A 13,256-nucleotide genomic window follows, 5' to 3' on the forward strand; every position below is an offset into this window, starting at 1 on the left:
AAGCAACCAAATCCATTCATGTCATATCACTCATGTCCACCCTACACATGAACACCCCCCACACACCCTCTCCAGGTGGTAATGAAAGCAGCTGCCTTTTTTAGCCTCATACAAAGCTCAGCTCCTTTCCTTTTTCTCCTCCCCACCCCAACTGCCCTCAATTACCATTTTAATCAGAGTTTGAGGGGTAAGAAAGATGGAGAGAGTTGTGCAAATGACCCTGCCCCTCAGCCTGAAATTGAGGTGGGTTTGTAAAGTTCATCCTGGGCCTCTGGAGACATTCACAAAGATCACAAATCAGCAGTTTGGTCTTCTCCACACAAAAGGAGCTGGGATGAAAGAAGCAGAGTATAAGGGCCAGGAAAGTGTGTGTGTGTGCAGATCTATACAAAACCTATAGATGATATTGCTAGGACTCCTCTTTATAGAACTGGAAGGAAAGCCTTTTTATCCATAATTGTATGTGAAGGAGGGGTGGGTAGGATGCATAAGGTCACGGCCGCCAGCTAACCATATTGACTCAAATGTACAGCCATTGTTTCTGGCTAAGCCTCAGGGGCAGACTGGAAGAGGGTACACCATTGACCAGAAAGAGCTACAGTCTTGGATCTCAGGCTTATTAACTTGGGAATCTGGAAATTACCTAACCTTTCTGAGTCTCATTGTCCATCTCCTGTAAATATGCCTTCCTAATAAGAATCAAATAAGCCACTGTGAAAGTGTTTAGCAAACTGTAAAGCTCTTTGCAAATGCAAAAGTATCATTAGAGTAAGTGCTTAATAAGTACTTGTTGAATGAGTGAATAAATGGAGCTCAGCCATGGTGTGCTATTAATTTTGATGACATATTGATATCACCGGCAAGCATTTTATCGATCGCTGACAGTTCTATGAGTACCGGTCAAAACAAAACTGCAAAAACCACACATTTCATCACAGAGTGATATATGGTTTTATACCAGTTTTCTTTGTTTCATTTGTCTCTGTCTTGTTGCAACAATTATATCGTCAGCTGCTTGAAAGCAGAGATCCAGTTGTATACAGCTTGCCCAGCATCAACTGGGAACAATAGTTGACCCTAGTAAATATCTGGGGATTAAATCTTTGGATCTTTTGTGGACACAATTTGGGATGCTGGGAGGATGCTCATGCATGGGACAGCCCTCTACTGGTCGGACTAAAGGGGTGGGGAAGAAGGAGGGCTAGTGGAGAGCACTCTTGAAGCGCTCTTGAAGACCTGTCTGCAGATGCCTTTATCTCCTGTGTTCAACACATGTGCCTCTAATTAAATAAGAGAAAAATGGAATGTCCACAGCAGGTGCAATTGAGCTGCAAATTTCTTCCTAGCCCTTTGGGTAGTGTTTTGCTATCTCCTAGAGGGTTAACTTATTGGCTTGCTGTGCCTTCTCTCATCCTCACTTTCAGTGCTATGCTTCCTCTCCTTCCTGGCCAACCAAGGGCCCTTCCTTGGCAGTCCCTGCATAGAAAGTAGAATAAAAATACTGAGACTAGAAAAAAAAAAGCCTCTTACTTAAATAGAAAAGGGAGCAGGGCAAGAGAGAGAAACCCTTCAGAGGAACTTTTCCTTACTCTTGGCATCAAAATGAATGCAGGCTCTTCCGTTTCAATGCAGTCTGCACTGAGGAGAGTGAAATTGCCTTGCCTTCATTGCATTCCATTTCATCTATCTGGAAGCCATTATGGCTCCCTTCAAGAGTCTCAAGTCCCTAAGAAGAGGGTTCCTGTGAACTCTAGCCTCAGCGCATTGCTCTTCTCTGCACTGTACCTTGCAGCAGAAACTGTGAACAGAGATGAAGTGACTTGCAGGGCTCCAGCAATTGATCCAGGATTGGATGGGAGGCAGAGGACTGGATACACCAGATAACAGGCTCCAGATCCTCAGAGAGTGAAATAAGCAGAAGGACCCATGCAAAGGGAGAGCACATAGTGCAAAGAGGCAGACAAGAGGTGCAAAGGACTGATGGATGGAGGCAGACGGATCATTTCAAACCTGAGCACCTCTTGTAAAGTGAAGGATCTTCTCTATGGGAAGGGATGGAGCTATTAAGAGGACAAATTGATTGCTGAGCAATGCCCACAAAGCCTGTTTCGTGGACCCCAAGCTCTTTAAACAATTACATGAAACAGGTAGAAACTAGCTATCAACACGGAAAAAGAAAAAAAAAAGAGCGGTTAGGCTATAGGTTTAAAGAGAGAAGAGTAGTGATTCATCATCATACTTCAGACAGCTAAATAAATATTTACTAAATGAGGGTGATAGTATGTGAAAAGAAACCTAAAAAGTAGTCCTTGAATGGGCACCTGCCTGTCCACAGTTGGACCTGAGTGGGACTTTGCTCTGGGACCACAGAGGCTTGGGCTTGAGAGGACCTGTCAGCTGTAGGAGCTTGTGTTGCCTTCGGCAAGGTCAAATAAGAAACTTAAAAATGTTTTGGCAGACTTATGTTATTGTAAAGAAATATACCTGCTAACTTGTTATCTTTGGTTTAGGGATATAAGGGTGACAAGAAAATTGAAATAAAGAAATGCCCAGACTGCATTTTAATCATTAATTTCTCCACTCTTTTTTTCCTTGATTTTTTTAGGTTAAACCATAAGAATTATGAGACTGGCAGAAGCTCATTAAGAATATTAATCCTACTTCATTCACATGAAAGTATCAGAGATTCCTAGAATGATCAAGGGGTGGGAGGGGGCAGGTGCTTAGAAAGCCCCTACTTCTCTTGCAATTTCATAGCAGACGCAAATGAGTTCCAGAGCAGGGAGGGGCTTGCGCAGGGCACACGGGGGTGAAGGTACCAGGTTCCTGCTTCTCACTCCCCACTCTCTTCCACCAGACTGCACTTTCCACCGTAGATAGAAAGAGTTCTTGGTATGACATGAACATCACAACAGAGATGCTCTTCCCATGGCCATGTTAGACCCGCAGATGCTTCAACCATCATTTCCTCATTGCTGGGCTCTGAGGTATTTTCTGAATAGCACATTACCTGACTGCTTGGGGGATGGCACAAGGTTCTGCTGCAAGTCAATCATCACAGCCCTCCATGGCCTCCTGGGAGGCAGCCCCGAAAGGCTGTTTCTGTCTAGGTTGAACTTTCATTGTGCACATCCTAGCTCATCAGCACTGTCAGCTCTCAGGGACTTGCTTGGTGGATGGTCCAGTGGAAATACCTTGACCTGGGCCACCTTTCCTTTTCCAATGCACATATCCCAGGCCCTTCTTTTCTCGTAGGAAATTTATACTGAAATTTTGTTCCAAACAAAATTAAAAGTAATTATACATACATGATTTTTAGGAGATCTGAAGTCTTAAATTTTTCATGCCAAGACTTGAGCAGGAAGACTGATAAAAGGGTAACCACTGTAGGTGTCTTAAAGATCTTGAGATACCATTTTTAAAAATGCAACTCAGGCTGAGGGAAACAGGACAGAAAAGAAAAACGTGAGTAATGGTTTTGTGGAAAAGAATATAAAGCCATGGAGGCTGATGGCACACAAGATGTACCACATTTCAGTAGGGACAGTAGCTGCAGACATGATTTGATGCATTCTATTTCTGTTCCCTAAAGAGTACTTTGAAAAGTAACAGTCTAGGAACTAAAGTTATAAGAATTATTTTCTCCCTGTGGACAAAAAAATGTAGATTTATGATATTCAAGTGAGTAGGAGATTGCAGAGGGATGGAATAGACGGTGGGAGTGAGGTTGATTAATCTGGGGAATCAGAACGTGAGCATGCCTCATTCAGCAGCTGCCTGGCCATCCATGACATGGAGACCTCATGTCACTCAAAGACTCCATGGTGACTGTAGGGGTCATGTTTCTGAAAAAAAAGAATTCAAGGGTCAGCCGACAGAAGAGGAAGATCCCCTTCCAGCTGAACCCCCTTTGTCACTGGCAATCCCAGAAAATCTGCAGCAGGCAGCATGTGGCTTGGGGGCCTTATAGCTCCAAGGACTACACATGGACTCCCTCACTCACCTTCTACTCAGGGTCCTTGTGCAATGCACACGCTGTTCTCTTGCAAGGCAGGGCCTCTGCCAGAGCCTCGCAAACACTGTGTTGTCGGCACTCCTCCCTGCCTTCACCACCCGCTCGCGTCCATCGTACTTAACAAGTAGCAAATCGATTCATTTGGATTTTATCTCCTTTTTATTTCCCCTACTCACCCCATTTTGGGGTTGCTAGTAAACTACATCATAGGGTAAAAGGCTGGCAGCCGGGGGGAAAGAATAAAAATGCAAGTGCAGAGCTAATGAATTAATTGGATTTTGATGTACTAAGAGTCCATAATGAACTCGCGTTTATTCAGGGATATGTTCCCAAGCTAATGTAGTCTTCTTTATTTTCTTCCTTCTCTGCTTGAGGCTGAGTAATTTAAACCTTGTATAGAGCAGCAAGGAGTTTTGTGGAAACAATACAAAATAATCAACCAGCATCTGATTGTCTTGTCTTTTCTTTTGAAAGCCTTTTCAAGATTCTACCTGTTGTCCATCCCCTATTAGAGTGCCTGCTTTTTGGGGGCCAGGTCTGAGTCTTATTTCAATTCACATCCTTCCTGCCTTTCATTCCCACCCAAACACCTTATGAACATGTCAACAAATGTAATTCATTTTTTAGTAGTTTCATGGCATTTCATTCTATGATACACCGTAATTTATTTAACTAGAATCATTATTGGACACATAGATCATTTTTCATTTTTCAGTATTTCTGACAGTACTTTGATGACATCCTTTTAAGTAAGTCTTGTGTACTTTCTTAATTGTTTTCTAAGGGTAAAGTCCTAGAAAGTAATGCTGAAGGAAAAAGTCAATGTGTGTCTATAAGGGTTTGGATACATGTCACTGATTTACACTCCAAAGTATTATGCCAACAATGTACAAGCGTTCCGATTTCCCTGCTCCCTCACTCAGGGGATCCTGGGAGGACATTTTCTAGTGTGGGATCTCAGTGAGAAATAACTTCCTTACATGGAATTGCTCCCAGTGGGTGTCATTAGTATTCAGGGCCTTTACCCTCGGCTCCTGATCTCTGGGCTCCAGCCCTTTCAAATCCAATACTGTATATTTGTAAAGGTCAACCCATTGTTTTCATCCTCCACCGGTTTGTCTGACCTTGTTTGTAGATTCACCCATTTCTGCTCTGTGATGTCACCTCTGGTGGGGATGGGAGTGGAATGGAGAGGTAAAAGGTTACAAAGACAAGAGCCCCACAAAGAAGCAATACGTCCTCGCCCACTCTTAGAAAGGCAGCACGCTCGGAAACAAAATGTCTGGCTTGGCAGAGTCATCCTGTTTGTTCTTATTTGTAAAAAGAAAATAAAGCCTAACTTTTGTGATTTTCTTAAGATCCAGGATTCTTTATGGGCTGAACCATTTAAAACATTTGCTCTCAAACTAGAATAGTGATCTCAGCTTTTAGCCTTGGATGCTATGTCATAATTCTGGTTTATGGCAGTCCCTTGGGCATTCCTGCCTTTTAGCCATTTATTACTAGACTGAGATAAAGAGGAGATAGATTTTGAAACAAAGTTAGTGGTGAAGGAAAGGGCAAGGGTGCAGGTAGAAAGCTGAAGAGGGAAGCCAGACACAAGGGAGGCAAAGAGCCAAGGGCAGAACAAGAAGCTGGCAGAGAGGAGAGAAAATTAGAGGTGAGCGCTTTATCAAAGCCATCTGGGTTCCCAGGGCCTGCCCGCTTCAATACAGCAAGAATGCAGAAGGGCTCAGAAATCAGTGTATAGGTGTGTTCAGGAGTGGCCCCAGTCTCCAGCTGAACTTCCCTCCCAAAAAACCACCCCAAATAAACATTTAATTTAAATGAGTTCCCTTGATTTGAAGCTCCCCCCTTCAAACCAAATGGCACCCTGAAGCCCCTCCTATATGGAAATTCTGGAGCTGTCCCCAGGAATGTCTAGAATCAGCATCAAAATGTGCAACCAATACAACATTCTTTTTAAATATTCTGAGCCTCTAGGTACCATTTGATATATTAATTATGTAATTTACTGATTAAGTGGATTAATAAAGAACCACCACTCCCGAGATTTTCTAAGGCTCTTGAGGAGAGGTTTCTTTCCCATCCTGTAAACCACAAAAGGCCCCAGGAAAGCATAACAACTGAATGCTAATGAGGGAACCTCTGGTGCAATGGGTCCGAATCCAGGTGCCCACTTCACAGCTGCCCATCCTGCTTGGGGTGGTCAGAGAGACAGGACAGGCAGCAGGAGGGAGGCCTCAGGGCCTCTGCCAGGGAAGACACAGGGACATTTCATTTTCCATAAGCTGCCAAGTGCTTTGAAGAAGTCAGGGGCTTGGAGAGCAGAGTGGGATTTCTGCAATTTGGCTTGTTGATGTTTACAGATCACCTTGAGAGCACTTTTAAAGCTAATAATTGTGCTTTTGCTAATCGTTGTCTAAATCAACAACTGCTTCTCTAGAAAGTCTGACTGTGACTCTGGTCTAAAGAATGAAGAATCGGCGCACACCAGTTTCTAAGGTGATGGAGGAAAGCAAACAAGCCTGGCTTTTTCAGGGGGTTTTGTGAACGTTGGAGAAGGGTGGCATGAGCCTTAGAGAAAGCACTTTGCTGAGACACAGGGATGTAAGACAGAACCTTTATCACCCAGCCAACCTGTCAGAAAGGACCCAATTGTTCATAGTTGATTGGAAAATAGAATGCAGGAGAGTGTGTGTGAGGACAATACTAGCACTCACAGCTCCTCTTTCTCATGCATTCCAATAGCGAGGCGTTTTCCCAGCAGAAGTCTCCATGTTGCTTCCTGCCAAAAGCGAGGAGTGAATTTGGAACTTGGGCCAAAAGAGCTTAGTATATATGTCAACACTCTGTAGAGCTTTGTTAGGCTGCCCTAATTTAATTGATGGATGCCCTCTTCATTACGGACTGGGGGCTCTCAAAGTGGACATTGAGGAGGCTAAGCAAAGGGAGAAATTGGGCTTGTGTCACCTCTGTTGTTCCCAAGGCTAGTAACTGGTGTGTCTTTTAATACCCTTTGATAGGCTATTGAGGAGCATGAAATAGGCAAACCGTTAGCTAAGGAATGAAGTGCTTTCATGGGGGGTTGCTAGTTTGCTAAGTGTTGATGGATCTTGTCCAGAAAATAGTGCAAGTAATTTTTGTGTCCCAAGAAATGTGTTGACTGCTTTGAAAACTTGTTGAATCATAGCCTATGTTCATCCATTTGTCTTTTTACTGGCTTTCCCCATTCCCTTTTTCTTTTCCTGGTGTGGCCAATCTAAGAGAGGGCAAATTCCTGCCCTTACGTTAATTGTATGAAAACATACTTCAAAAGAAGGAAAAGGGAGAACCATGTCAGATGTATTTCAGGCCCCTGCCAATGTCATGGACTCGTTGCAAGACAAATTTGTGGGAACGCAAGAGACCCTTTCATGGGCAAATACATCTCCTTGTTTGGCTGAATCTGCACAGGGTGATGGGATCAATCACACTCCCTGATTTGGCCTCTTCATTTGGTCAAACCACTGATTCTATTGATCTCTTCATGGAACTTGGCCAATCATTTGATTAAATTAATCAACCTGAGTGGCTGTTTTTGTTTTCGTTTTCATTTTCCTAGTTGACACAGCCAATGCCTCAGGTTATCATTAGATGTTTTACTTCTGGTGTTTGGAGCCTGGCAGAGAAAAAGCAAAATTGACTGCTCATGACAGCAGCTAAAAACTGGCAGCATTACATAGCCAGCCAAATCCCTCTGTCCCTTGTCAGACAGTCTGCGTCAGGAGGGAGACTTCCAAGCAGTGGCCTTTACTGAGCCCCAGTGGCTCTCCTTTGGCCATGCTGTTCTACCACATCCTGTCTCCTGTTCTCTGCAGGGTCCACCCGAGACTTGTATTTCTGCAAGAATTCCTTGGGTGTGGTGTGTGTTCTCCCCTGCTTAGTCATTCAGCCATAACCTTTCCATTTAGAATTCTACCCTGTCTATGGTTCAGCTCCCTAGTTCAATATTTTACATTTATCTCTATTGAATTCCAGTTACCTTCTGTTACAAGAGGCACTTAAATTATCTCAGCCTCGCTCCTTAGGCTCAGACTCCAAGTCAAGAACAAATCTGTTTAGCACTTAGGAATCATTGGCCACGTGAGGCACTTGGGCATATAAATGTGTCTGAGTTGAGCATTTATTGAATGATGGTGAGGGTGGAAGACTTGGTTAGAGAACTTGGGAGCCACTGAATTTATAAAATTGCCATCAGGCTTCTTCAGTGCTGGAGAAAAAATGGACTGGAAAAATTACTTTGAGAGTGAGAAAATAAATGTAACAATATAGCCTATAGAAAAGGAGGAGCTAACATTGTGAACACCTACTAGATTTGAGCACCATCATGTACATCAAAATATAATGTAGCCTCTTTTGCCAAGGAGATTTACAATATATTGTGTCATTAGCCCTCTTATTCTTCTTCCACAGGTGTTGGCAGGAAGCCATGTAAGTTTTCTCATATTTCAGGGCTGGAAGTTTGCTTTAGAAAGGGGAAAGAGCTTGTGATATGTGAGGAATGGTCCCCAGCTGAAGTGGTCTATTTTAATATTCTTGCCAATGGATCATGGCCACTGAAAACAGACTCAGGGGCCCAGGTTTCATGGGTCTCACAGGTGTCCAAAATAAGGGACTGTGTACTGCAACATTGTACGTACCGAGCCATTATAGAAAAGTCCCGTCTCTAATGTGGGAAGAAATGGATATGAATCATTCCAACCAGTTTCTTTCCTTAGATGCGCTCCTACCATTTTGCAATCTAGATTTGATTGACTCTTTAAGTTCTGAATACAGCAGAGTTTGTTAGCTTGCGTGTTTTCCTCCTCTGAAAATCAGGTCTCAATTCAGGCTTAAGCAGATGACAATGGGATCCAGTGAGCATCTCTAGTACCATAAAACCTACCAATTATGGGGCCAAAGAGCTCAAGGAGGCTAAAAAGCCTCTTGCATCCATTAATTCATGGTTTCCTTCTGGTTCTCTGCTATTCTTTGCCTCTATGTTGATGAAGGGAAGAGAAGAAAGGAGGAAGAAACCAATCATAGGAGGTGCAGCTGGCATGGAAAGCGATGTATGTATGATGATTATGCTGCTTTCCAATTGTTTGAATGTTGGGTCCCCTTATCTCCTTCAGAAGTAGACAAGCAATAGCATTGTTTCTGAAGAGAGAGGAGAGAAATGAGGTGACAACCTGAAATAATAGTGAGGCAACCCAGAATGCTGTTCAGTGAATTCAATATATTAATACCAGGTAGAAAAGATAGAAAGAGAAACACATAACCAAGGACAAATACAAAAGAGTATTATAAGCCTGTAAGAATAGTGCCAGACAGGCTAACACTCAGAATGAGCAGAGACTTCAGAAAAATGCCAGAGACAACAAAAACAGCTTTCAGTAGCTATGTTCTGAATTAGAAGAACAAGGAAGGGACAAACTCACTGCTTGGGGAACTTGGTGCAAGGTTAAAGATGAGAAGAGAAAGGAGAATCACTCAAGTATTTTATTTCTTTACCAAAAGGCAAGATCTTTCAACAGAGAGGCACAAAATCGATTTTGTTAAAATAATCTTAAAACTCAAACTGGATAAACAAACTTAAGTGGTCACCCAGAGGCTTTAAAAGTTTTCAAATCTGACAAGTTTTATGCCAGAATTTTAAAAAATGTGTATAAATGCTCATAAAACCACAGTTTAGAAATGATTAAGGGAAAGATACCAAAAGACCATAGATGAGAAAAATTGGATTTTTTTTTTTTTTTTTTTTTTGTAGAACGAAAGCGGATTTCAGATTGTACAGCCTGCTGGATTTGATACTGATCATCGTAGAAATCCTAAGATGAATTACTATTCAAATGGTTTATGGCCTCTTGGATGAGAAGCAGTAATCACTTCAAACTAGCATGCGTTCACTGAGAACAAGGCATATTAAGTGGAATCCCATTTCCATATTCCACCAGATTGCTAGTTATGTAAATCAGCTAAATACCGCCAATATGGCAAGGCCCCTAACAAAGTTTGCCTTGATATTCTTGTGGACTGAATAGAAATTGAGAGCTACATCATGGTTAATTGGCCAGCCATGCCCAGGCAACTGATTACATCAACATCTGAGAACATCTTTTCATAAATCACAGGGCTTTATCTTTGGCTATATTCTTTATTTTATCAAATCAGATGAAGAAAGTATGATTATTGAGTTCATGGATGGGATAGCAGAGTTAGGACTCAAAATACCTCTACAGACTATAGGACTGGCTAAAACTAACAAGGAGAAATTCAACGGGGATAGAACTAAAGTCCTGCACTCAGGTTTAAAACAAAACCTGTGCAGGTACAGACTGGGGATACCTGGTTTAAGAAAAATTCATGTGAAAAATACTTAAGATTTACTGTCTGACAAAAATATCAATAGCAGATTACAAGGTGTAAGACTGCTAAAACATTTTCTGCAATCTCAGACCACTGCTAGACATATTCTATCTAAGACAAAAGAGGCAATCGTCTCTTTTTCCTGGACCAGTGTTCCTGACAAGACAGAACTTCTCCAGGGAGGACAAATACAATGGTGATTCATCTCAGAAGCTTGCCATAAGAGTAACTAGGCAATGGCTGGTAGAGCTAAAGGTATTTCTAGCTATATAACCTAAAAAAGTTATTGCACTTGTGTATAAGAAGACACATATAAGTATGCTCCTAGCAGCATTCATTGTTATGGTTACAAACAGAAATAACCTGAATGTCCATCAACAGGAGAATGGATAAAGAAAATGTGGTATATTCATGAATCTCACAGACATAATTAGAATGGAAAAAGGAAGTTGAATAAGAATACCTAAAATATGATAGCATTTATTTACATCTAAAAACATGTACAATAATGATATTTATTGTTTAGTGATACAAATGTATGAAGTAAAGTAATAAAGAAATTCGTGGGAGTGAGAATTACCAAATCCAGAGTAGTGGTTATGTCTCAGTGGAAAGGGAGGGCAAGGTAGTATGTGGTGGAAAAACACAATTCTTATTCTATTTACGATGTTTTCTTTCTTAAGCTGGTGGTTGGATATATAGGTCCATATTAATTCACTCTGTTTATCATTTTCTATGTTTGAAATATCCATAATGCATTTTGGGGGAGGAATTTTAAAAATATATTATAATGAAATTCACATGGCATAAAATGGACAATTTTAAAGTGAACAATTCAGTAGCATTTAGTACATTCACAGTGTGTGCAACCACCAACTCTATCTAATTTCAAAGCATTTCCATCACTGCAAATGAAACCATATATCCATTAGCTAGTTTCTCTTCATTCCCCATAGAAGGGTTTTTGTTCATTTGTCTGTTTGTGTAGTGAAATTTTTTAAAAAATCGATTTTTAGTTTTCAGAGTGGTTTTAGGTTCACAGCAGAAGTGAATGAAAGGTACAGACACTTCCCATGTGTCCCTACCCCAACACATGCGCAACTTCCCCAGCTATCAACATCTCCCACCAGAGTGGCACATTTCTTATAATTGATGAACCTAAATTGACACATCATTATTCTACAGTTTGCATTAGGATTTGCTCTTGGTGTATATATTTTGGGTTTGGACAAATGTATAATGACATGTATCCACCATTACAGTATCACACAAAGTAGTTTCACTGCCCTAAAATTTCTCACTGCTCTGCCTATTCATCCTTCTCTATACTGAGTTTTTAAGGAGGGTGCTTTAAAAAAATTAAAATAAAGAAGGAAAGAGGAAACATAATAACTATTTTTAAACATCTTAAAATTTTTCCTGTGGAAGAGAAATACAATTTTTATCCTGTAAAGCTCCCATGGGATCAATAAGGGGGTACCAGAAGAAGGAAGAGTTTGGTTTAACATAAGGAGGAACATTCTAACAAGATTGGAGCAGTATGTCATAGTTGTTCAGAATATGACTTTGAGTTAGACAGCATTGGGTTAAAATCTGTCTAACACACTCATTTTGGAAAAGTTGCCTAACTTCTCTGAGCTTTAGTTTCCTCATATTTATAATGTAAATATTAATAGTACTGAACTAATAGAATTACTGTGAGAAATAATTTCAATGATGCATATACATTATAGAGTAGTGAATAGCATAGAATAAGTGCGGCAGAGATATAAGATAATTATTAAAAAAAAAAAAAAAAAAGAGTTGTCCATAGGTAGAATGGCTATGTTGTACGACACTGAGCTTCTCAAAGCTGTCAAAGTCAAGTTGAGATTGGATGTGAACTGTCCAAGGTGCTGGGGAGAGGGAATTCTGCCAAAAAGGATGTTAGGGTAGATGTTTCCTGTTATCCTCCTCACACATTGTTGAATCTAAATAGTCTTTGAAACTGAATAGTCATATTGTTGGGTGCTTCAAGTATGATGTATATTGGTTATTTACTGCTATGAATAATATTACCACAAACTTAGTGGCTTAAAACAACACACATTATCATACCACTTCTGTGGGTCAGAAGTCTGTGCATGGCTTTGTTGGGTCCTCTGGCTGAGGGTCTCATCTGAAAGCTGCAACCTAGATGCTGACCAGGACTGTGGTCTCTTCTCAGTTGGAGAAAAGTCTGCTTCCAATGTCATGTGGTTGTTAGCAGAATTCAGTTCCTTCTGGCTTGTGGGGCTGAAGGCCTCAGATTCCTGCTGACTGTCTGTGAGAGGCTGCCCTCAATTCCTGGTGGTTATTGGGCAGTGGGGGAGACATCCTCAGCTCCCTGTCTTATACTGGAAACATAGGCCTTTCCAATGTGCCTTCTTGCTTCATCAAAACCTTCAAGGGAGGCAGTCTGCCAACAAGATGTCACAATTGTACACAACATAATCATGGAAATGACATCTCAACCGTTTTGCTATATGCTGTTGGTTAGAAGTGCATCAGTGGTCCCACACACACTCGTGGCGAGGAGACTACATAAGGGCATGAGTACCAGGAGGCAAGGATCATGGGGGCCATTTCTGAGTTTGTCTGCCCAAGGAAGGGGACTGTGCTGAGGACACAGGAGTACTAGTGCCTCCCTGGGTCCATGAAAGGGGGCAACAGAGGAGCCAGACACACGTGCACAAATACAGAAGAGCACAACTGAGACTGAGAAGGAGCAAGAGGAGGAGAGTCAGGGAGGCTAAGAGGCCAAACCACCAAAAAAGCAGAGTTCAGAGAAGGTGAGTGTAACAGGGACACCCAGGCTTACCGAGCAGCCATT

General features: G+C 41.6%; 2 protein-coding genes across 13 annotated transcripts in view; both read left to right on the forward strand.

The window, feature by feature from the left end:
• The window catches only part of MRPS14 (mitochondrial ribosomal protein S14), an 868,813-nt gene that overhangs the window by 323,137 nt on the left and 532,420 nt on the right, over positions 1-13,256 (forward strand). The window contains exon 1 of one of the 11 annotated variants that reach the window (XM_050767423.1): positions 6,556-6,559. The exons of 9 other annotated variants lie outside the window; for them this stretch is intronic. The gene's annotated coding sequence lies outside the window, so the exon portion shown is untranslated. Of the gene's footprint in view, positions 1-6,555; positions 6,560-13,086; positions 13,091-13,256 lie in introns of those variants that run through there. One more of the 11 variants, XM_050767392.1, reaches the window with a different exon arrangement.
• Positions 1-13,256, forward strand: part of TNR (tenascin R) — a 427,004-nt gene that overhangs the window by 174,416 nt on the left and 239,332 nt on the right. The gene's annotated exons all lie outside the window — the stretch shown is intronic.

Source organism: Macaca thibetana, chromosome 1, assembly GCF_024542745.1.
Source record: "Macaca thibetana thibetana isolate TM-01 chromosome 1, ASM2454274v1, whole genome shotgun sequence".
Taxonomy (NCBI): domain Eukaryota; kingdom Metazoa; phylum Chordata; class Mammalia; order Primates; family Cercopithecidae; genus Macaca; species Macaca thibetana.